The sequence below is a fragment of the Micromys minutus genome (genome assembly GCF_963924665.1).
Source record: "Micromys minutus genome assembly, chromosome: 13".
In the NCBI taxonomy this organism is placed as follows: Eukaryota; Metazoa; Chordata; class Mammalia; order Rodentia; family Muridae; genus Micromys; species Micromys minutus.
In genome coordinates, this window is record NC_137982.1 from 48,330,283 (window position 1) to 48,355,413 (window position 25,131).

The 25,131-nt window shown below is 43.7% G+C and overlaps 1 protein-coding gene across 7 annotated transcripts in view; it reads left to right on the top strand.

The window, feature by feature from the left end:
• The window catches only part of OSBPL6 (oxysterol binding protein like 6), a 173,809-nt gene that overhangs the window by 72,774 nt on the left and 75,904 nt on the right, over nt 1-25,131 (top strand). For 6 of the 7 annotated variants that reach the window (XM_080927891.1, XM_080927893.1, XM_080927896.1 and 3 more), the window contains exon 2: nt 9,176-9,340. The exons of the other annotated variant lie outside the window; for it this stretch is intronic. The gene's annotated coding sequence lies outside the window, so the exon portion shown is untranslated. The remainder of the gene's footprint in view (nt 1-9,175; nt 9,341-25,131) is intronic. 7 annotated transcript variants of the gene reach the window in all.

Sequence of the window (25,131 nt, forward strand, 5' to 3'; positions counted from 1 at the left end):
GAACGCTTCCCTGCTGGAATTTCCGCCTTGTTTGTTTGTTTGTTTAACTCCCAGGTCCATGTGCTCATCCCTTACTACTCTGGGCTCTTCTTTCTAGGAGACTGCTGTTATGTGATAATGAAGGCTACATAGATTTCCCTGTATATTTGTTCCTTATCAGTTTATAACATCAAATTAAATTTCCTGAATAGCTTTGCATTGTAATGGACGGCATTGTTCACCGTTCCACTCTTTCGTGTTGACTCAATTTTATTGCTCCTGCAGTGTATCTTAATACAGGAAGCCTAGTCATAAGAATTCCAGCACGCCAGATTTAGTCGTTAAATTTTGATGTGCTATAATGAAAAAAAAAAAAGAGTAACTGTGGAAATCAGATAGGAACCTAGACAAAGACAGGTGCGGCTGGTCAAAGAAATGGAACCATTTGAAATAATCATATCTGAGTAACTCAAGAGGAAAGAGATGAACACAAAGATTTAGCTAGGATTATTCAATTAAGACATATATGAAAAATATCGCTAATTAGGCCACTTTGTACTAATTTTATATCGATCATTTTAATTCCAAACCATAGCATAACTCAGTCTTTCTACTAAATGGTGTTTACAGAATATAGACATTTTAGCATTATTTTAACCTCAGTTTGCATGGGACAGACATGTTTATAATTTAAGTAAGGACTATCTGTTGCTCTAAAGACTCACTTGAAATATTTAAGAGTCTTCTGACTTGTCCTAGGATTCTGTTTTCATTGCAGGAATCGAAGTGGAACTAGGGGTGTGATATCAGAGGCTGAATATCCCAAATGTCATTGATAGGAAAGCTGCTCCAGATGGATCAATCATCCAATAGACTCTTTCCTGTCAATACAACTGTTAGTCAGGAAGAAACGGCCCATGCTTCCATGTGAATTAAGGCCTTGGGTCTGCCAAGGCATAGTTTGGCCTTAGGAAATTCTCTCGGACCTGAGAGTGTGTGTTAAACTCATTTATGTCCTAGTTTGTGGAGGGAGAAGGCAGTGGATGTGGGTGGGGAACAGAGTCGGTGGGAAGCGGATCCGAGGTCTGGTCAGTACACAGTTACCAGCACAGCCCTGGGGCCTCCCAGAAGACTGAAGCTCGTCTCCGTGGCAACTCAGTACTCAGCATCAAAGTGCCCAGAGTAGTGTCAGGAGCCAGGGTGCAGCAGTTCTCCTTAATCTTTGCCTTGGCACTCCTGGGCTCTCCGTAACGTGCCGGATTCACGATTTCTCACCTTTGGAATAATCAAGGCACATTAAAGATGACAATGGGAATGATCACTTCTGTACACAAGTTCTTGAGATCTCTTTATCCGAGGCCTAGAGGCAAGTGGCATTGGGAGTCTACATGGGTGAAAAGATAAAACTGTTTCCTGTGATTTATCCAACCTGGGGGTGTATCTGTTACATCAACGAGAAGGGAGCTTTTTAACGGAGCACTTAGTTGTTGGTGAATGTCTGATGAGTGCAAATAGTATTTGCTCTGTGATTAATGTAAGCCTTTCCCTGTTTCATGAAGGACCCATTTTGAAAAGCTAGGGTTTATTTGAACTTCACTTTGTTGTATGCATATGGTTGTTTTGCCAGCATATTGTTATGTCTCTGCGCCATGTGAATACAGTGCCTAGAGGCCTGAAGAGGGCATCAGATCCCCTGGAACTGAAGATAATAGATGGTCGTATGCCACTGTGTGGATGCTGGGAATCCAGAAGAGCAGCCAGTGCACCTAACCACTGAGCCGTAGCACCACCTCGCACAAGCTTTTGAACGAAGCCTTTCTTCAGCCGAACTCAGACAGCATGCTTGTGTGCACTTGGTGTAAATGACCAGCCATGGAAAATTCAGAATAAGTTCGGCGCCTTTCTTGCACATTCGATGAGAAGTCTGAGTGCCCACGGTGCAGATGTGGACCCTGTGCTAAAGAAGAAGCTGTGTGTGCGCCAGTCTTGGTCAAGTGGCACTACGAGTCCAAGGGGACTGAGTAGGGGTTATAGAAATGGAGAATCTGGAAAAATGCTTTCTGCTGGGCCATGGGGGTTGATCTCACACCCTACGATATGAAATAAAGGTTAAGACAGGATGCACACAGGCTGGAGAGATGGCTCAGCGGTTTAGAGCACTGACTGCTCTTCCAGAGGTTCTAGGTTTAAGTCCCAGCAACCACATGGTGGCTCACAACCATCTGTAATGGGATCTGATGCTCTCTTGTGGTGTGTCTGAAGATAGCTACAGTATACTTATAATAAATGAATGAATGAATAAATGAATGAATGAATGAATCTTTAGAAAAGGCAATAGGACACGTGCTTTGGAGATGTGAGAGGAAGACCTCTAGGCAGAGGAAACACAGAGTGGGCAGAGAGCAGATATGACCAGGGTAATTATAAGAAGCTTGATGTTGTGGAAGCTTTCATGATGTGTATCAGATAAAGCTGGAGCAAAACTGGGCTGGGGGGCGTGTGTGGTACGAGGCTCAGAAACAGAGCCTTTTCTTCTTTCCTAGCTGCAGTTTTAACCCTGATAACTTATGGTCAGAGCATAATTGTATTAATGAGAACACAGTGTCCCTTTTGGCAGTTCCTCAGGGAACAAAACCCTGTTCATATAACAAAAATAGTTAAGGTATGGGTTACAAGGGTCTTTTAGACTAAGACAGAAGCTGCTCTGTCTGCCTCGTTCAAATAGTTCAGACCCAAGTCAGCCATTCCACACAATCTAACTTACCTTGGTGTCTCTTTGCCTGGATGATTTTAGAGTTGACAGCAACCCTACTCCCCTCCTTGGTCAGTTGTGTGCACTGATGCCTAAGTCTCCCCTTTGCTGGCAAACACAGGAGGATTTCATTGTAGGCTGGGTCATTAAGGACCTTTGTCTTCCTTCTCGATTTCCTGTTTTCACCCCTCTTTTTCGATTGGTCTGGTTGGAGGCAAAAGGGAAAGCTATTGATTTTTTTTCTGTCTGAGAAAGAGCAGGTCTTTCCCATTTAAAGGAGTTGTGTTACGGAACCCATGGTGTGCATTGGGGTCATTTCTCCAGTTGATATTTTTAGCTGTGGAAGGTTAGAGAAATCTAATCAGATAAGGTGGAAACACTTTCAGCCGGTAAAGGCTTTAGTGGAGAGGGTTATTGTTAGGATTGTGCCTAAATGATTCTGTTAACTGAAGCCTCAGACATCTGTGGGTAAAGTCAGTTTATTCTGATCAGCAAAGATCCCCGGCAACCTGTAGTTTCTGCTTTTAGTAAGTTATAAGGACGGTGGGCATTTACTGAGTTTCAGGTGTTGCATATATGAGTCAGTTCATCCCTCAGACAGTTCTGACAGGTCGTGGGTGCCTTGGCTTCTCCTTTATAGATTGTGAGGGACTGAGATTAAATCCTCTGTAAATTACTTGGAGCCATGCTCCTGGTAATTGACGGAATGAGGATTTGAACTAATGGCTGTTTGGCAGGAGGATTTTTAGCCCTATCACTTAAATCCACGCTAGTAAGCATGCCTCCAGGCTTCATTAAGTACAGCATGTGCCTAAATATTTCTGACTGTACTCTGTGTGGGGTGAAGCTTTGAATCCGAGAAATGTTAGACTGTTGAACTATATATAGTCAGTGGAAATCTATTTAGCGTCTCCTTCCTTGCTCATCTGTTCTCTTTAAAAGTTACCCCAGACTTCCTGTCTCCTCGAATCTGTCATATTATGTTTGTCCCTTGTTTTAAAGTGTTATTTTATGTCTAGTGAATGTTTTGCCTGTTTCTGTAACCCACTTGCATGCAAGGTGCCTAAGGAGACCAGAAAGGACATCCGATTCTTGGGAGCTGGAGTTACGGATAGTTATGAGTCTCCGTGTGGGGGCTGGGAACTGAACCCGGGTCCTCTAGAAGAGCAGCCAGTGCTCTTAACCACTGAGAATGATGGAGTAAGGTAAAAAACGAAACCAAGCAACCAAAAACCACTCCAGGTTGCCAAATCAAGTGTCTGTTAGATGAGGATTGACCACAGTTCTTCCACAGGGTATTCGCTCATTTTTTGTTTTGAGCCCTGGGCTTGGGCTAGCCTTGAACTCGTGATCCTCCTGCCTTAACAAGCTGAGATGATAGGTAGGCATCTGCCACCACACCAGGCTCATTGGGTCACTTTAGCTGCAGTGTTACTGGAAGGTAGCCACGTTCCTGCCTTTGCAGCTTCCGTTTGTCTGTATCCCCAGAGGCACGGGGTTGAATGGCTGGATCAATAGTAGCTGGTCTGTAAGGCTCACACAGCTTAAACTACTCATGGAACCGAAGGTTGTTTACAGAGGAAATCTTGCTGACGAGCTCTAGAGGATACACCATTCAGAAGACCGGAGTCTGTGAATTTCTGTAGCAGGTTTACTGTGCTTTCCAGCTAGTGAGATCATCGGTGGCTTCAAAACGTTTGATTCAACCGAACTGCTGAGCACTTTCTGTAATGTCAATTTCCAGATGGAAGATTGAAGTTAGTGAGGAAATTATAATGTTTTAGACTTTAGGTGATCTATAGCCAGAATTCTGATCGGAATTTGTGACAAGATTAACAAAATTGGGAGAAAAGGGAGAAAAGAAAGCCATTTGATATTTAATGGGGCAAGATTATGTCTCTACTTGGTCTTTAGGATCTGGGGGGGGGGGGGTGAAGTCCCTTTCCCTCTAATACAGAAACATAATTCTGGATGAGGTTAGGTACAGACAAACAGACAAAGATAAAGTTGGAAAGCTCGGCCAGAGTGTGGACATAGAAAAGGTTGCGGAGAGGTGCTTTTGTGTGGAGTAAACGGTGTGTGCTGGAGTGCCCTACGTAGTGAACCATCAAACCCCAGTGTTCAGCATCTGCAGTGTCAATCAGCTGGCCTGCATCCCTGCACCACGGAACTGAAGCACTGAGGAGGGAGGGCTGGAGACAGGGAAGTCAGTGAGGATACACACTGGGTCTCACCTGTAGGCTAGTAAGTTCTCTTGTTCCTCTGTTCCATGCCCTTGAGCTCCCATTTCCCATATGGCTTGCCACTTCAGCCTTCTGAGACCATCTGCTGCCCCTTGGGTGAGCCTTGGGTCTGCCTTTTCTGCAGCGTGGTCACGGGGTCCTCTGCTCTGAGTTTCACTCCCGTACTTTGGAGCTTTGCACAGTAAAAACCATCTTTCGTGGATACTTAAAACCTGTGTGGTCCCCTGCCTCCTGTGCCGGCCCGCCCCACTCTCCCGCTGTCAGCTTCTGAGAAGCAGCAAGTCCTGAACCTATCAGCTTCACGTATCAGCTCTTAAATTCCTGTGCTTGCCAAGCTGGTCACGCTGGTCTTCAAATGCTTCTTTTTTTTTGGGGGGGGGGCTAGGGGGCGTAACTTTCTCTCTCATCTCACTCATCCCCACATACAAATTCCAAGCTAGAATCCACATTTCCGTGTTGTGAATATCACAACACACCTTCTGCTTTGTAGTTTAAAAAGATGACCTGCCTGCCTTGTCCTGTGATCTGAAGCCAAGTTCTTTTTTTACTTGCTTTTTTAACTTCAAGCTTCTCTTAATTCTGTGGTTTTGTATATAAATAACCACACAGGAGACTTAACTTCTGAGTGGGTCAGTTAATAGTATTTAACGGCAGATAGGGAAGCACTGGTCTGTTCCTGTTAACTTCTGTGCTACATAGTTGCATTCGGTTCACTAGCTACATTTCAGCAAAGCCTACTCGTTAGGTAAAAATTACAGGGATTTGTGTTTTTCATCTCTGGGAAGCTACCCACCATTTATTTCCGTTAAAGTTACTGGACTATTGTACTAGTGTGGAAAACCCTTGGAGGGGGGAGAAGGGATTTAAGTTTATCAACACACTGCTGTAATGGAAAAAGCCACCTGTTGGTCTTATCAGCGGTTTTCCGTTGTCCATGACAGCAGGCAACACAACATAGCCAGGTATGTAGAGTATCTAGGAGGAAACAAGACAGGATGTTTAAATGAAAACCAACATGCCATTATGGAAGTAATGCAACATTGAGCTAAAAGCCACGGTTGCACATTTGGAGAAAGCAGCCAGGGTCTTGGGTGTCCTCATTTTGTTGTGAAATAAACTTGTCCTGTAAGTTACTGTGTAAAGCGCTTTCGTGACAACTGTGATGGTCTTTATTGTTTTAAGCCATTTTTATAAAACTTACCTTTGCTATTTCTCAGAGCGATGGAGCCTGCTCTTTCTAGTCTCCCGTGTTATGTGCGTTTGCCTAGTAGCTTCATGGTACCATCTAGCCTTTGATGGAGTTCATCTCTATGGATAGATCGGCTTGAATGAGAAATAAGAAGAGCAGAAAATGTATTGTATTGGACGAGAACAGGATGTCTGGTGGGCAGAATGCAGGCGGGGGGAGGATTAGTCACAGGGATAAAGGGACAATGCTTCCTGAGTGAGCCACTCAGGATCACTGCCAAGTCACCAAACTCCTCAACAGGATCTCCCAGAGACTCCTACTTGAGTATTGGTTGGTGTGGGAGATTTTGTTCAAGTCAACCTTTCAACCTTTAAAATTTGCAGTTAATGACTGTCTCAGGAGCGAGGTGTCAGGATCCCTTCTGTACTGCAGAAGTTGTTATTCAATTAGGAAATGACTCCTCCTGCCAGTGTTGGTAGATAAAAGGCAAATAGGCTGTTCTTGTTAAAGCATCAGTTGGATTCTGCTCATAAGAACCATTCCTCTCTCTGCCTTGGGCTTATTTCCTACCTGAGCATTAAGAGTTAATCGTCCACAGGTACTCTCACAAGGAGCAGCCAGACTCAACCGCTCAAGACCTTTGGACTTCTGCCTTATGTGCTGTTCCTATGCAAATTAAAACTGTGGGCAGGTCCTCACTCAAAATAAAGTTGACTTGTTACTTGGTGAATAATTTTTTTTTTAAACAAAACAAAACAAGGTATTATTCACCTGGAAACTTAGAATGCAGATGCTACCCAATAGCTCTGGCCGTCCTCATCAATTAATATGTACAGCCATAATATTTATTAATTTGTGACTCTCAGAGATGTTTGTTTATGTCTGAAGTGTGTAACAATTTTAACCTAGAGTGCTCAGTCTCCTGGAAGGTCACAGCAGATGTCTCCACAAACACTAATAACAGTCTCAGAACAAGCCAAAAAATGCCTCTATCTTGGCATTACACAACAGTACGAAAGCCCGCCCTTATCACAAGGGACAGTAATTGACTTCATGCCTGTAGAAGGCACACACAAATTAAAACCTGGTAACTTTGAATTTTGAACTCTGGCCCAGGCTGTGTATGTGATAGGGTGTGGATGGGGTGTTTGAGATCTGCTCCCTGCTTCTGAGAGTGCACTTTGTGCAGTGGTGGGGATGAGATACAAACAGAAGTCGCCTCGAGACCAGGGGGACCTCACAGGAGGGAAGGGGAGTAGAGAGAAGACCGATGAATTCCCCAGGGACTGAGCTTTAGAGTGAGATTCTGCAGGGTGAGCTGGCCAAGAGGATAGGAGAAGGAAATCAAGAAGTGGGAATGTGTTCCTTGGGCCCAGGTCTGTTTTGCACAGGCTGTGAGGATCCCTAGAGGATGTGAAGAAGGAGGAATGTTCTTAGACTGAGTCTGCATCGTCCTTTGCTCTGCTGAATTTTAGTGCTGGGATGGAGAGAAGGGTTGGAAACCGTGACTCTATCACATGATCCTCTGCACGACTTGACCTTTCCACTTTCAGAGAGATGAGAAGTTGGAAAGGGTGTCCAGGGAAGGTGGGTAGGGGAGAGTAAAGGCACTTCCACACAGCCCAGGACTCTACGTACTCCCTCCTTTGGGGTGTGCCGGAAGCTTAACAGAATCCATCACTGGCAAAAGCCAGAAGAAGGTGGCTTGTAGAGTTTCCATCTGAAAATTTAGATTTTACCATCTGCCTACAATTAATTACGTGAGATTAAAGGGCATGAGTGGAATCCTGTGTGCCAAGAATAAAAAGATCGCCATGCCGAGCACAGAAACTATCTTGGTAGATCACCATCCATACACCGTCTATGCCATCAGCGTTATCTACGTTTGCCTAGATCTAAAAAACATAACACATATTAGAGATTTATTTTTGATGCAGGGGATGAGGAGGAAGTTGGAGGAAATGCTTTTGGGCAGAAAGATACTCACAGAGTGATCAAGCGGGACATGGTGGCTCCCTGTAATGCCAGCACTTAGGAAGCTGAGGCAGGGGGATCTCCGGGAGTTCCAGGCCAATGTGAACTACAGAATAAAACTTTATCTTAAACCCCCCACCCATTAAAAGAAGAATAACAAGTCTATAGCATTGAGGGTGGACAGGTCTCTTTTGCAGTTTCAGTAGGCCATGGTTTGTTAGAGTGAACAGGGACACACTTTCAAATAATCAAAACCCCCAAATAGTTTTTATTTATATTCATATATTATTTCCTTTCCTTGAACTGGAGTATGGGTGTGGCTCACAGCATCTAGCTTATGAACACTCTCAGTGCTCTGTTGAGAAGAACTGAGTTTGCCAGAGAGTGGTCTGTGGCTCGAGGGAAAGCCTTTGCGTTTCAGGGTCAGAGGGCACCCGGTATTATTGGTGAGGCGTCTGCTTCAGGACTGGCTTTTTCCTCTGTCTTTAAATTAAACATTTGTTCTCTCAGTCTGTGTCTTTTGACTTCCTGAGAGATAATGCCAAGTTGAAAACTGGCTTCCATGATAGTACGGTCCGCAGCAGGTCTACTCTTGAAAGACAAAGCTGGGTCCCATCAGGAGAACCACGAGCTCACCTGGTGATCTCGACTCACGCCCGCTATCTCTACTGCACTGCCTCACATTTGCTCATCGGGAAGCCGAGCTGGCTTCTGGACTAATGGACTTTGTCTTCTCTGAGGGGATTTGCTGTGTCACCTGAAGGGTTCTCACTCAAGACTCTGGGCAGAGTGCAGGTGTGAGTCAGTCATGTGAACACTGAGGGCGACAGTGGTCATGTCTTTGCAGCCAGGTAAGACGGTGCTGAGGCAAAACAAAGCAAAAAACAGACAAAAAGCCAAAACGGCTGTCCATCCAAGCCTCCAAGTCTCCAAGCCTCCAAGCCTCCTCTTCCAGAGAGCTGTTGGGAGGCATCTCCCTGAGGGTGTCCCGGACGTTCTGTGGAAGTGCCCTGTGTGATTGCCGTTGCTCTTTCCCAGGTTCTTGTTGGGAAACCACCGAAAGAAGACAGTTAAGGCAGCAGCAGTGCCAACGGCTGACAGACTGCAGCAAAAAAAAAAACAGCTGAAGGCATCCGAGGCCAGGCCACTGAGGAGCAGTTGTGATGGTGCAGCCACGCTAGAAGACTTTGACACAAGCCAAAGGTGAGTGTGAAGAACACACACCTCCAGCAAATGTGAAGTGGACCGGGCAGCCCGAATAATACCAAGAATAATGACACGCCACCTTGTAGCAAGGGGCTTCTTTATACCCTCTTGTACTTCTTTATACCCTCTTGTACTTCTTTATACCCTCTTGTACAGCCCGTCTTAAAACGGTACGGCGAGATGGTGTGTTTTGTCGTCTCTGGAAAAAGTTCTATTTGACTTTCTTTTAAAGGAAAGGACATGAATGTTCAAAAATATTGGTTAACTTTTATGTTTCTATCTCCAGTCTATTATGGGGAATCGAGACACTAGCCTTCACTTCTTGAGTGTCAGCTCACAGACCTCAACATAAACATGGCTGCAGTGTTACCTTTGTTTCCTTATGTGATTACACAAATAGCACTGTATGATCATGCATAATGTGTACATTACCTTTATTTATTTGTCTTGTTTTGTTTTTGTTTGGTTTTGTAAAGAGACTTAATTCTGGCTTTATCCGTGAGACTAAAATGGTGAGTCCAGAGGCAGCAGGGTTTTATGATCTGCTTGTTGTTTTGGCATTTGCACTTGTTACATTTTTAATGCCAGTTCATATATTCCATTAGATAGATTAGGCGTGTGAGTTTGGCCTTCAACGCTTGGATACCCCCCTACCCGCACCATCGCTATCCACAGCACTCTGCCTTCCCGTGTGGAAGGCTGTGGTGCTAGTGCTTGCTCTTGGGAGAGGTTTGCACACTGCATCCCCTCTGCTCACACTTGCTTATTCTGGGTGCAGGCAGCGGTGGTGATGGTGATGATGATGATGTAGATGTATGTAATCTGGGGAGCTTTCTTCCTGGATTCTAATACCACTTTCTTATTTCTGCATGAACCGGCCCCTCTTGGGAGCTTAGGACCCGAAGCTCAGGAATAGTGTAATCATATATTTAAAAATCAGTTTACTACATATAAACACTTCACATAAATAGTCAGAAATTGTCTATTAGAACATGTGTACAATGTGATCTTGTTACCACCCTAATGATTACTATCGGATAGTCTTTAGCATCCCATCAATATTTAATCAACGAGTTCTACAGATCGATGTCACCTGCAGGGCACCTACTTGAAGCCATGCGACTTAGAGCTCTGCATCTTTTCTTCTTTCCTCTCGTGAGCTTACTTCTGTGTACGTCAACACAACCGATTGACTTTATTCTCTGCCATTATTTTAACGTTTGTTATTTTATATCAGAGATGAGCTTTGAGAAGAATCCCCTTAGGGACTTCCTAAATTTATCTGGAAAACAAGAAAGCTTTTTTCAAGGTAGGATGGCCCATGGATCTTGAGAGAGCCGATTAACACAGGGCTGCAGCCTGAGTTGTTTTATTTAGACACAGTGTTGGCATCTTTTTGTTTGTCTGTTTGTTTTTGTTTTGTTTTATTTGTTTTTGTTTGTTTTTGTTTTTTGTTTTGAGATGGGGTTTCTCAGTGTAACCCTGGCTGTCCTGGAATTCACTCTGTAGACCAGGCTGTCCTTGAATTCGGAGATACGCCTGCCTCTGCCTCCCACTTGCTGAGATTAAAGGTGTGTCATCTTGAAGTTGGGCATTTTATGACGTAAGAGTTCCATTATTGGATTTAATTATCACAGTACCAGGATGTAGAAGCAACTCATTGATCTGATTCTTCTTTGAATGACTTCTGTAGGGATCGAGAGTTCATTTTCTAGCTGGCCTATCTGGGCCCAGGGGTGATTCAGTGAGCGATTTGCTGTGCCCTTTATCTGTGCGACATTGTAACATTGAGAGATTTTGCCATCAGAATGCATAGTGTGATGCATTTAGTGAAGACTTTGTGCCCAACTTGATCAATATCCTGTTGTAAGCTGAAATTCATTCAGTAATACTGCTGTTATGTGGAATTGGACTCAGTTGTGGGTCTTTGTCATGGAGTCCTTTTATTGTGTGAGTCATTATGGGCATAGATATAACGCTTCCCTGTGGACATTAGCTAAACTCTAATGTGGAAGACTGATGTGTTCTCAAGGCAACTCGTTCTTGAATGAAAGGAAGGAAGGAAGAAAGGAATGAATAAATAATGAAGAAAATATTTTACTGAAACAATTTACAGAAGTTTCCCCATGACTCATTTTGATTCTACCTCTTAAAACAGATCTTAGAACTAGGCTGCTCATTTTCAAACACTGACACAAATAAGGGAAAATATGACTATATTTTTAAATATAGCTTAGGGTCAGGATGCTAGCTCATTTCATAAGTCAGTTTGTCTCCTAGAACTTAACCACACACACCGGTGAAATGCCCCCGAGTCCTCTGACCGTCAGGTTTAGATTTATGGAAATAAAGTTCCACATGTTGGCTGAACAGTGACTTAACTGTATAAGGCACGGACTCCTTGTAAGGTGAAACTCGGGCCTGGGGAGATGCTTCCTCTGGTAAACATATCTTGCATGAGTAGAGAGACCTGGGTTTCGATACCGAGTAGGCATGTAGAGACTCTCACATCTGGATCCTAGCTCTGGAGAGGCAGTGCCTGGCCAAGCGCTGATCTCTGGGTCAGTGAGAGGCCTGTCTCAAAACGTTCATTTTTTTTTTTTTTTATTTTAGCAGATAAATAAAACTCATACTTCACTCAGTTAATTAGTCTCTTGACTTTTATCTAGGATATCCCCTCCCCCCCTTTTCTCAAGCCCTTCCCTTGGTGAAGGAACTGAACTACTCGGGCAAAAGAATGTTCCAGGTACCGAGCTGATGTCACTTTTTACTCTGTGATCTAAATGTATTACATCTTGGAAGTCAGATCTTGGTTGGATTCTGAGACAGGAGCTCTGCTTCTGCTGTGGTAAATGCCTCAGGTCATGCCTCCTGGCTGGGCTGTCCTGCTCTGGGAGACAGAGTAGCTTCAGGGGGAATATCCTGGTCTGTCACAGTGATCTGGTTTTGTTAATCTACAGGTTTTGCTTACCGAGATTTATTGCCCGAATACATCATTCCATTAACAATGGTAAAAATGGTGATTCTTTCTTCCCATGATGCATTTCTTCTATATCGACTTTTGGGATTCATTAACAAAGCCCTTCTCTCCCCAGCTAATGATTGCTAACCCTGAAGCTGTATATTAACAATGGGATAGGGGCTTCAACTTTTCTTCCTTATAACTGACAGTTTCAAAATTAGTGAATCAGTTTCTTCCAAGGTAAGAAATGGCTGAATTTTTTCTTTTCATTTTTAGAAGTTCTCCTTTTTCTCAAAAGCATAATTGTAAATTAATGAATTTTCCATATTTTTATATTGGTATATATTTGATCTGTTACAGTGTTTGCTGTTAGTGAGGATGCTCCGTTGATGGTGCTTTGCTCTTTGGTGCTCTTCAGGTTGGCTCCCACGCACACAGACGCAAACGAGAGCCTGTGTCACCAAGTCACACCGAACTCTCTCGCACACCACAGCCATCACAGACCAGCCCCAGCACAGAGCTAGCCCAGAGCATCCCAGAGGCACACTAGTTCTTTGGCCCTGTTTTTCATTGCAATTACAGGCTGCCTCAACTCCTCTTGGTTCTAGGGACCTTGTATCCGTCAGTACAAAACAGATTTTAAAAATAATAACTGAGCATTGTGAGTCACCAGTGTTTGCAGTAAAAGTAATTTTTATTGCCAGATGTGATTGTTGCTTCTTTCCCCCCTCAGCTGTGCTAATACTTAGGCTGAGCCCAGGCTGTTTCTTTCTCTTTCTGTTCTAACCATCCCAAGGCCAAGGCCTGGAAGTTTCTAGTCTCTGTACAATCTAATCTTCCAAGTTAACAGATTCAGTCTGGCTTCTCTGAGCTTCTGTCTGAATTTCTCTGCTCAGCCTCATACTAACTTTGGCAATATGTTCTAATCTTCTGGCTTTTTCTCATTCTTTGGTTCATTCTGTCTTTACCTATGTCTAACTTGTTCTCTCTGCAACCTGTCTTTGTAAAACACACACACACTCTCACACACACACACATTCTCAACATATACACAGTCACACACATACTTATACACACACTCACACTCATACACTCACACACACTCCACTCCACACATCTCCCTCTCTTTGCTACCCCTGTCTCTCATAGCTTCTCTTTCCTGTACCGTACTTGTGTGAGTTGGACATGTCTGATCTCCGACTCATTCCGTCAAATTGTTCTCTGATTCATCACTTTTGCCAATAGCAAACGCACATACTAAAATTAAGAATTCTTAGGGATTTCCTTGAGTAAGCATGATGGAGCTTTAATAAATTTTAATTATATATTTCTTTCCATTGAGTAATCTTTGGTTCAAAATAATATTATGAAATTATTCTGCTTACCTTTTGGTTATATAAAATGCTTACAAATTAATAATCTTAGGCTTAAGTGGCCAATTATTGCTCTACTTTTTTGTAGAGAAGGAAGTTAACTGTACAGTTAGGTTTTTTTTAAAACATTTGTTAGCGTTATGAGTGCTTTCAAATTTATATATGGAGCCAGGAGATGAATTTTTCCTTCAACCTCCTTTTGGTTTTAATATTAAATGTATTTCTTGGCATTGAGAGCTATTCTATTAAATCTTTAGTTTGGCAGAGAATTTGAGGTGTTTAAACTCATTACGTTATAACCTAGGGATGTTCCGGGAGGGACAGTGGGCTCCTTGGACTCTTGGGATCAGTTTGTGCCGTATTGAATGCATGTGTTAATGTCCGCTCTCCCTCATGGGGCAGCTCCAGACCAGAGAATGTTCTCCGAGTGTAGTGGAGAATTATGATGTTGTCCCACATTCGCACTCCCCCCCTTTTTAATTTGATAAATCAATAACGCATGTTGGTTTTTCTGGAGTGATTATCTCTTCTTTGGAACACTCAGGTGATGAAGGGTTGATATCTGCATATGTTATACCATTTGGCTATGGGAAATTTAATGACTCACAGAGAACACAGGGGCCCTTGTTTGAGACTCTCTTCATTCTTTCTCTAGCCTGGCAGTTCATTCCCTAAACTTTGGTCTCAGAGGCCGGCAGCGGAGTGAGGAGGGGTCGCTGCCTCATTCACCCACACCTTGCCATCATTTAATCGGCTTCGTCAATGTTCCCTTGTTCTGAATCACAACAGTGCCCACTATTTGTGGGTTCTCTCAAATCCACTTTTACAGAGAATGATTCACGTTTTAATGATTCTAATTTGGAGCATTATCTAAACTTTATCTCATCGGCTCAGTGTAACAAAAGAGTAAGGCCAGGAAACACTGTTTGAGTGAACGAACACAGAGGCGCAGTGTTGGCTTTGAAAGAGCTGGCTTTCCACGCAGCTCTAAGTGGTGTTCCTGGGAGTGACAGTACTGTGACTAACCCACGGGCTTCCTGCAGTTCCGCTGTGTGTGACTGGCAACATAAGGTTAGACTTTCAGAACTGTGAGTCATCTCAATTGACATATCTTTTATTATGCACCTTATGTCTCCCCTAACACACACACATGCACGCACACACGCACATAAACATTCTTTCTTTCCTTTCCTTTCAGTAACCCAAGATTACTGAGTATTTGTTCAATGTCCACCAAGCACTGTTCTGAATCCTGGGGCATTGGTGACAAAAGCATTGAGGGGAAAAGACATGGAGCTTCTGAGGATGGAGAGTAAGCTGGTACCCAGTGATGTAATCACTGAGCCAGGTGCTGTGGAGGAAGTGGAAAAAAAAAAAAAAGCATTGCGCTAGGACATGGCAGGTGCTGTGCCTATTCAGAGTTTATGTTAGAATTGAGAACTAAACAGCCGTTTGCTGACTAAATATTCATACTTTTGAAATTGGGGAGTGTGGTAGGGTTTACTTCAACAGTACATGCAGGCTTGGCATTTGAGTTTGTTTCAATTTCCAAAGAGCCGGTAAAAACTGGAGAGTGTCCTGGGAGACGGGCACATGGAATGTTCTAGAATGTTCTTGAGACCTTCCTGCAAATCCAGAGTTGCTCCAAAATAAAATACTTGAAAAGAAAAATTCAAGTGATAAAATGCCAGATTTTTCTATCAAATCAAGTGTAGTGTGCCCCGGTTTACATAAGTGAAGAAGCCACACGTACACCGGAAGGTTCAGGAGAGAGTGGAGGTGAGTGTTGGGGACCTATTATTATTGATTTCTAGATATTATTGGGTCCCACTGTTCACGTTTAGACTAGACAGAGTCTCTTTCCTTTTTTAAAAAATAAGACCTATTTACTGTTGTTTTATGTATGTGTATGGCAATATGTATGTGTATGTGTTTATGTGAGTATTATGTGTGTATGTGTATATGTGTGTATTATGCGCATAGGTTTGTATGTTCACTATATGTATACAGTGTCTGTGGCTATCTGGGTGCTGGGAATTGAATTCTATCAGCAAGTTGGGGGTTTTACCCCCCCTTTTGCAGAGATGGTTGTTTTGTTTTTTGAGACAGTTTCTCTTTCTGGCTGTCCTGGAACTCTCTATATAGACTAGGATGGACTCGAACTCAGAGATCTACCTGCCTCTGCTTCCTGAGTGCTGGGATCAAAGGTATGCACCACCATACCTAGCTACAGCCTCCTTTTCTCAGCAATCCAACCCCACCCCCTTTTCAATTTTTTCTTTATTTTATTTACATAATTTAGCAAGTGCATTTTCAAACCTTTTCCATGAGTATAGTTCTTATAGTTTTAAGAACATACTGCACCATTAGACATAAAGTATAAAGACCCCCACACCATCAAGGTCAGCTCTGCTGTGCTGCTCAGACAAGGGGCAGGAGCTGTTCTCCTGAGTGCTGCAGCCAGTGAGGGGCAGGGCCAGCTCTCCTGGGTGCTGCAGTCAGTGAGGGGCAGGGCCAGCTCTCCTGCTCTCATAGCCTCAGAGACAGCTCTTCTGTCTGCAGCAAATGTTAACAAAGTCTTCAGAAAAAAAAAAAAGAATTACCAGCATTCACCTTTATGTCATGGCTGAGATCTCCTGACTTAGTTTGTATTTTCCTTATTATTATTTTACTACTGTCTTCACTGGGTTTCTATACTTAGAATAAATGTATCAGTTTATTCCATGAATAGCCCTACCTTAAAATCATAAGTTTTTAAACTAATCAAGAGACAAACGGGCTTTTGAAATAAGCATCTACAGGCAGGTATATTTTCAGATATTATTTTAAAGGCAGAAATAAATCGAGTGGGCAGTGTTTATGTTCTATCCAAATAATGCATAATTGGTTTTAAAGAAAAAGGTCAATACTGATTAGAAAAGTAGTTCTTTCCTATTTATTGGTGTATGTGTAAGAGATAGATAGATAGATAGATAGATAGATAGATAGATAGATAGATAGATAGATAGATAGATAAGTCATAAGACAAACTTATAAGTCAGTTCTCTCCTTCTACCATGAATGCCAGAGGCTCAAACTCAAACTGTCAGACTTGGGCACAGGTGCTCTTACCCACTGAGCCTTCTCTCCAGTGCTCAACTCATATATTTTCCAAGCACAGTTGTTTCTGTTCTGTGGCTTGTTTTTAAATATTATGTTGGAAGAGATAGAGAAATCTGAAATTGGCAAGAAAAATTAGAACCACAACCTGTCCCATAGTTGAATCGCTTGCTGTCACACGGTGGTGCCCCACCCTCAGAGTTTCTTATTTACAAGTCTGGTAGGCGTGTGCTCTCCAGTGTCATATCTGCCCTGTGTGATCACCTACCGACAGTTTGTGGTAGACATACGTGGTGTTTCCCAAGTTTGGGGTTTGGGGGAGAGTAGCCCTTTCATCCCGATTCAGCATCAAGTGACATTTCAAACTGTCCCCAAGCTCCTTCACTCACTGTCTTTGTGACAGGATGTCCTCATGGCCCAATTGTATTCTTACCAATTTGAAATATATGTTCCAGATTTTTAATTGATCAAATAAATAAAATATACTTCCCGCCCAAAATTCTGTTGCTGTTGCCTTGTCTTCTTCTTGCCCTTACAGGATTTTAACTTAGAGAAAAATTCATTCCCCTTCTGCATTGTCAAAGGAAACCTATAGATTCAATGTAATTTCCTGAAAGCCCCAATGACAGTTGTCAGAGAGATGGAAAACAAAAACCCTCAGATTTATACAGAAGCACAGAATTTCGTTTGTTGGAATTATAGCTGACTACAGGACTATCATTGTGCAAACCTCATACACACATAGTCAGGCTATCAGGACTCCCATCCCTTTGCTTTGTTTTGTTTGGGGGACATTTGTTTGTTTGGCTTGGTTTTTGTGTTTCTGAGACAGAGTCTCATTAGTTAATCCCAGGCTCACTCAGTCACTACTGTAGCCTAGGCTAGTTTCAAACTAGCCACATACAGTTTAACTCAGCTTCCCAAGTGTTAGGATTATAGGTACCATCAAACTCAGCATAAAGCAACCATAATTAATGTAGTATCTGATCATTCTCTTTTCTTTTATTGATGTTTGGATCTTATTTCCAATATAAGCTGGGATTACTTTCATAATCCATGAAGGTCTTTTTTAAACATAGAAATAAAAGATCAGTGCCCAATATATGTACTCATGAGCAGTATAGTGCCATGCAGACCCCTCCCCACCATGAATAATCTCAGGGGTACCTCTAAAGCCTGAGCCGAGGAGGGAGCACACAATAGGTTCCAGAGCTCAGCACTAAGCAGGCAAAAAGGTTGCCATACCCCAGTTAAATAAGTTCATGAGGCTGAAAGATCATATGCCAGCCCTTCTATCCCTGACCTAACAGTAGAGAGCAGTAATCAAAAATGAACGTTCACGCTGGTTCCCCCAACTTAGCACTGTAGACACCATGACAGGTGCATAACCATCAGCGTCAATCTTGTCACTCTGGAAGGATGGCAGTATCTCTGTAATTAAGCTAGATGGTGGGCAGCAAATTAGCAGGTGCCAGGTGCCACAGTTCCATGCAGCCAGGCTAATCTATCAGCCTGATGCTGTCACGTCTTCTGGTTCCTCCTGGGTAAAGCAACAGGAGAAAGGATAAAACCTAACAATGCCCTAAGGCCCCAGGGTTCCATTAGTCGCCTGGCAAGTCTTTTTTTAGGAGTTGTTCTCTTGGGAAGGTTGAAGTCTGCATAGTCTTTTCCTCCAGTGACTGTTGAGCAGATATGAAACCGGAGTTTGTGACTCGTTTGGATCATTTTGGGCCCTCCTCAAGCGCTAACAGTGATACACAGGCCTCACCGTGAGAGCGGTTATCTGCAGGCAGCTTGTGTACGGAGTCAGCAGCGAGAAACGGGTTTAATGGAGAAGCCGGAACCTAAGTATCATGCGTGGTGAGCTTGGCGCACATCCTGGGTGGTGTTTGTAGCTCATGACGTATAGCCATAGTGACAAAAAAATCATACTGCCCCTCCCCCCAGGGGTGCTGCAGAATTGGGTCCGATAAACACCGAGCGGAGCATGTCTGAGAACACGTGGAGGTGGGGACATGGTGCAAGCTGGAGTGTCATAGGGAAGGTTACATGATGAAAAACCTGGCGTAAAGCTGTGCAAAATAGTGTCCGTGTGTGGTGCAAGGCAGCGTAGCTGATAGTGTGTGCGTGCACGCGCGTGTGTGACGACCACACACACATCATATCACATATCATTTACTATTTAAAGTGTGACATGTTGTAGCACTGAGTGAATTCACCATCCATCTCCAGACTGTTTTCATTTTCAAAATTAGAATTATAGACCTGGCCCAGTTAGGTATCAGCTCTGTATTCCGAGTCCTGAGACGCCTGGCGACCACCACACCTGTTTTCTCTATAACTGGATGACTCTGGTAGGAACGGACTCCTGCAGCATCAGCCCCGCCCTGCCCATCCTCCAGTGTGACAACTGTTCTTGGTTGTCAATTTGACCTTATCTCTGGAAGGAACTGCAATCTAGATATGGAGGGCATGCCTGGGAGAGATTTTCTGCTTGGCTTGAAGTGGGCGAACCTGCTTTTAGTCCAGATTTTTGAGATGGGGGGACACCAGCTTTTAGTTCTGATCTTGAGGAGGGAAGAGGCGTGCCTTTAGTCCAAATCTCTAGATACACCTTCTGCTGGAACTCTGTATGAGGACATCGAAGAAGGAAGGTTTGCTTTTTCCCTGCTTGCACGCACCTGACTAGTGCATCCACTCCTTCACTGGCTTTGGAGCTTAGTTCTTTGGATTTCAGTGTATACTGAAGACTAACTGAGACACCTAGCCTGTGGGACGAGATTCTTGGACTTAGCATTTACAGCATGCCAAATGTTGGATTAGTTGACAACCTCTAAGTCATATGAGAGGGGCAGGGAGGGAGAGGGAGATTCATTTCATAAGTTTTTTGTCTCTAGAGAACCTTTACTAATACATCAATGTTGTCACGTGTGATGGTTTGTATATGCTTAGGCCAGGGTGTGGCACTATTAGGAGGTGTGGCCTTGTTGTGGTAGGTGTGTCACTGTGGGTGTGGGCTTCGATATCCTAGTTCTAGCTGTATGGAGTCTTCCACAGCAGCCTTCAGATGAAGATGTAGAACTCTCGTTCTGCCTGCACCATGCCCACTTGGATGCTGCCATGTTTAGAAGACTTGCCTTGGTCATGGTGTCTGTTCATAGCAGTAAAAACCTAACTAAGATATCGTGCATGTTAAGATTAACTTTCTCTTTAAGGCTAAGTAATATTCCGTCCTATGACCCCCATACTTCCTTTGTCTATGTTTGTTTCAGTGGATATTGAGGGTATTTCTACATTTTGAGATTTGATCACTGGATGTGAGTGTACAGTGTGTGTGGCAGCCATCAGCTCTTGGGAGGCACTTACCTACAAATCAAACTATTCATGTGGCAACAGTGCTTAAAAACCGTGTAAGGAACAGCTTAGCCATTTGTTTTTTATAGTAGTTATGGCATTTTTATTTCTGTCAGCGGGGTGCAAGGGACACTTGAGGGACATTCATAACTTTAGTCGACCCCTCAGCACCCCTCAGCTCCATGTGGAGAATGGTTGTTTTGACAGAAAACAGGACACCTTCAAGGTCACTTGCTTCCTGAATACAAATTTATATAAAGTGGACAAGAATTTATGAATTTTAAGGTTTCAGAGTAGAGGGGGAAGTTTTTGTTCCCTGTTGTTTCTTGCCTGTTCCCATCACTGGGGACTATTTCTCAGAGTTATTTTTCCTGTTGGAAGGCATTCTGTGGCTTTGCCCAGTCTTCCTTTTAACACGCTAGCAAAGGTCAAAACGCAATGATGAATGAATAGTGACAGACCAGCCTTGACAAATTAGTGACCAGAGGATGATACCAGAGCAGCCCAGGTCAGAAGGGCCCATGGTCCATGTGTCAATCAGAGTCATTGTCCTGTGATGCCATTATGTTAAATATTACTAGGCCTTTGTTCTCAAGGTTTTCTTGGTCTAGACAGATAACGGTCAGTATTAGTCAGGGTCCTCTAGAGTCACAGAAGTTTTGGAATGCCTCTGTATATTAAAGAAACTTATTGCAATGATTTATAGTCTGCAGTCTGCAACTACCCCAACAACGGGCAGCTGTGGATGGGAAGTCCAAGAATCTAGTAGTTGCTCAGTCCCACGAGGCTGGGTGTTTCAGCTGCTCTTCTGTAGACGCCGGAACCCTGAAGAAGTGGGTTCCAACAGATGTGCTGGCAGTGAGTGCAGGCAGGTGAAGATAGTCTCCCTTCTTCCATGTCCTCACGTAGGCCTCAAAACAGATGTGGCCCAGATTAAAGGTGTGTACCACCACACCCCTGGATTCAGAACTTGCTTTGTCCAAGGCTGGCTTGGAATGTAGAGATCTGTTTGCCAAAGTCTCCTGGGACTAATGGTGTACAGCACCTTGCCTGGACCGGATGTGTTCATGGCCACACTGCCTCAAGATCTAGATCCAAAGCATATCCCTTGTCAAGATCCGGGTCAGAAGCCTGTGTCTTTCAGCCTCAGGATCTGGATCACAGGTTTCTGGATTGTTGTGCATTCCAGATGTGGTCAAGTTCACAGCCAGGCTTAGCTGTCATACAGTCCTTTTAAAAAGGTGAGTTCCTGTGGAGGCTCTCAAAGCAAGGAGATGGACACCCAAATGGAGACTTTCGTTCATAACCTTCCTAGGCTCCCTTCCCCTCATTTACAAAGTAAACGTGCAGTGTTTCATGAACGGGAGGAAAGCGTTGAGCAGTCACTTCATACATGATCAGAACCCGTCACTTCACACATGATCAGAACCCGTCACTTCACACATGATCAGAACCCGTCACTTCACACATGATCAGAACCCGTCACTTCACACATGATCAGAACCCGTCACTTCATACATGATCAGAACCCGTCACTTCACACATGATCAGAACCTGTCACTTCACACATGATCAGAACCCGTCACTTCACACATGATCAGAACCCGTCACTTCACACATGATCAGAACCCGTCACTTCATACATGATCAGAACCCGTCACTTCACACATGATCAGAACCCGTCACTTCATACATGATCAGAACCCGTCACTTCATACATGATCAGAACCCGTCACTTCATACATGATCAGAACCTGTCACTTCATACATGATCAGAACCCGTCACTTCATACATGATCAGAACCCGTCACTTCATACATGATCAGAACCTGTCACTTCATACATGATCAGAACCCGTCACTTCATACATGATCAGAACCCATCACTCCCTTCACTGCTCTTTAGGATTCTGACCTCAAAGAATTTTATCTTTTTTTTATATACATATTATGCAGTTGCTTCAAGCATGGAATCTGAGTTTGTTTTCTTGGGGTTTGTTCTCTTGTTGTTTTGTTTTTTGAGACAACACAGTCTCTCCGTGCAACCCTGGCTGTAGACCGGGGTGGCCTGAACTCACAGAGATCCACCTGCCTCTGACTCCCAGTGCTGGAGATAAAGGCATGCACCAACAAAGCCTCTTCTGTTGTTTGGAGACAGGGTCTCACTATGAACTCACTGTGTAAATTCCACTGGCCTCAAGCTCACTGACACGTCTGCTGGGCTTAAAAGTGTGCATCGCCACACCGGCTCTATCTCTTGTTTTGTTTGGAGGTAAGGTGCCTTGGAGCCCAGTCTAGCCCCAGACCCGCATTTCTCCTCAATGTTGGGATTGCTACAGTGCTCAGCCCCAGGGAAAACTTTCTTTGTATTATTTTGAACTCATTGAGAAATGTTTAAAAGGCAGTGTATGCTTTGTTAATTATAAAGCTTACTGCCATCCGGAGAAGGATTGCCTGGGGGAAGAGTCAGAGGTAAAGTAAGAAGTCCTGAAATCTCTCTCCCATCCTAGCAGGCCTGGCCCGTCTTAGCTTCTGGGGATCAGAGGAAACTGGGTACCTCCAGGGTGGCATTGTCACTGATGCCTCCACGTCTTCCTAACAGTCATTTGAATTGTCACAAATCTCATCTCATGTAGAAAAATTAATTTAGATTGAAAAGAAAATACAATGATTAGATTTAGGGCCATATGTCCCAATTAATAATGCATTAGTTCGCATTACAGTTTTCAGATAAATACAACGCACTGTAATTTCACAGAGATTTGTTATTAGAAAATGACAGATTTAAGGCAATGCTCAGAGACGTCCACATGAACAATTACACATAAGTAATTAGAACACTGAGCACGTGAATCTTTGAGGACTGAGAGTGGTTAGAAGGATGATGTGGGTGTGATGGCACACCGTGAACTCAGCACACAGAGCCTTCACCGTGAACCTCAGCACACAGAGCCTTCACCGTGAACCTCAGCACACAGAGCCTTCACCGTGAACCTCAGCACACAGAGCCTTCTGCAGGAGGATCTGGAGTTCCAGGCTAGCCCGGGCTACAAAATGAGACCCTATCTGAAAGCCCCAAACCAAACCATAATGAGAAAAAGGAGAGCTGATGGAGGATAAGGAAAGGAGACCTTGTTCTACAGCCTTTTACTGCAGGGAAGCCACACACAGAGTGTAACAAGGAATTCCTTTCCTCATTGGGTCAGATCTGTTTGGTTTTTTTATGCTATTTCCTTCGTGGAATCTGCTATTCTGTGAGTTGTTACCACTTTTATCTTATTGATTTGCAGGTACTTTTAGATACTAAAATCACTAACCCCTTGTCAAATTAATATTTTTTTTGTAGTTGGCTTTTTTTGGGGGGGGGGTGTCACTCATCTCAGCATGGGGGGAGGAGCTCAACTACCATTACTAACAAGTTATTTTCTCCTCCAGCATGACTCATGTTGATCTAAAACTTTTTTTCTAGTGTTTTTACAGGGTTTAGTTTACCTTTAAAAGTTTAAAGGCTTTCTCAATATATTTGGCTCAAGGTAATATATCATTCAGCTTCTCTTCTGATAGTTTGATGGCTCCTTGAAAATAGTATATTCACTGATTTTTTTTTGGTTGGCAGTAGAAGGATCTGAGCGTTATTCCACTGATCTGTCTGCATGCCCTGAGCTGCTAGCCAGCTTGAATGTGTGGCCGAATAGGATTGCTCTTATTTTTTAGAATATCTTTCTTCCTTTGTCTTACGTGTTTGTTTTTGCACATGAGCGTGTGGTCAATCAAGGGTTTTATAATGTTTAGTTCGGGTTTAAAGCGGATCCAAATGTAAAATTCAGATCCTTTCTCAGCTCTTCTTCTCTTCCCTACTTTATTCTTTTCCCACCCAGCAGATTTGAAAGCCGAGAGCCGAGACTGTAGCTCAGCATAGAGCGCTTGCGTGGTGTGTGGGCAAAGCCCCACATTCCATTCCTAGCACCTGCACCCTCATAGCAAAATCAAATGTGATGGCTGCACACAGCTCATGACTGAGGTGTCCTGGAACACACCCCTCACTTTCCTTCTGAGCATATGCTTGAGTCAACAGTGTGGCATCAGACACACCTGTGTGTCTGTGTGCCACGGCTGTCTGGAGGCTGCAGCCCCTGTTTGGTGTCTCGTGCCTTCTGGCCTCACTTGCATCGTTCATACGAAGAGGAGGCTGCAAGCCCCGGGCTGATGCTGAGGTGGTAAACTGTTTGTACAGCACTCAGAACAAAGTTGAGGCTTAGAAAATGCAGTGAGACTAGGAATCCCTATGTGTACTCGAGAGATCATTCCATGTATATTTTTATGTCCTTCTGAATTGTCTTGTTTTGGGAAACTTTTGCTTTTGTTTTGAGACTGGATCTAATTTCAGCCTCGGATGTCCTGGAACTCATTGTATGATGGCTCAGGCTGGCCTCAAACTCATCAAAATGTTCCTGCATCCTGAGCATTTGGAGTACAGGTGTGAGCTACTGTATGTGCTTTGAATTTCATGTTTTAACCACACACACAGCTTCCCCCTACCCCAATAATACTGAGGATTGAACCTTGAGCCCCATGCATGATGCCAGACGAGCTCTCTGCCACTGAGGTACAGTCTCTGTCCTCAAATTAATTCTTTTACTCAGAAAATATTCCTTAATTTCCAGCACCACATGCTTTTTCTTTCTGTGTATGTCAGTAGGTGTGTACTGTGTGTGTGTGTGTGCCCATGGAGGCCATTAGTGAGTGTGTGTGTGTGTGTGTGTGTGTGTGTGTGTGCCCATGGAGGCCATCAGTGGGTGTGTGTGTACTGTGTGTGTGTGTGTGTGTGCCCATGGAGGCCATCAGTGGGTGTGTGTGTACTGTGTGTGTGTGTTTGTGTGTGTGTGTGTCCATGGAGGCCATCAGTGGGTGGGTGTGTACTGTGTGTGTGCTGATGGTGGCCAGAAGTCAGTGTTTAGATGTCTTCTTCTGTGACTTCTATGTCTTCTTTGAAACAAGGTC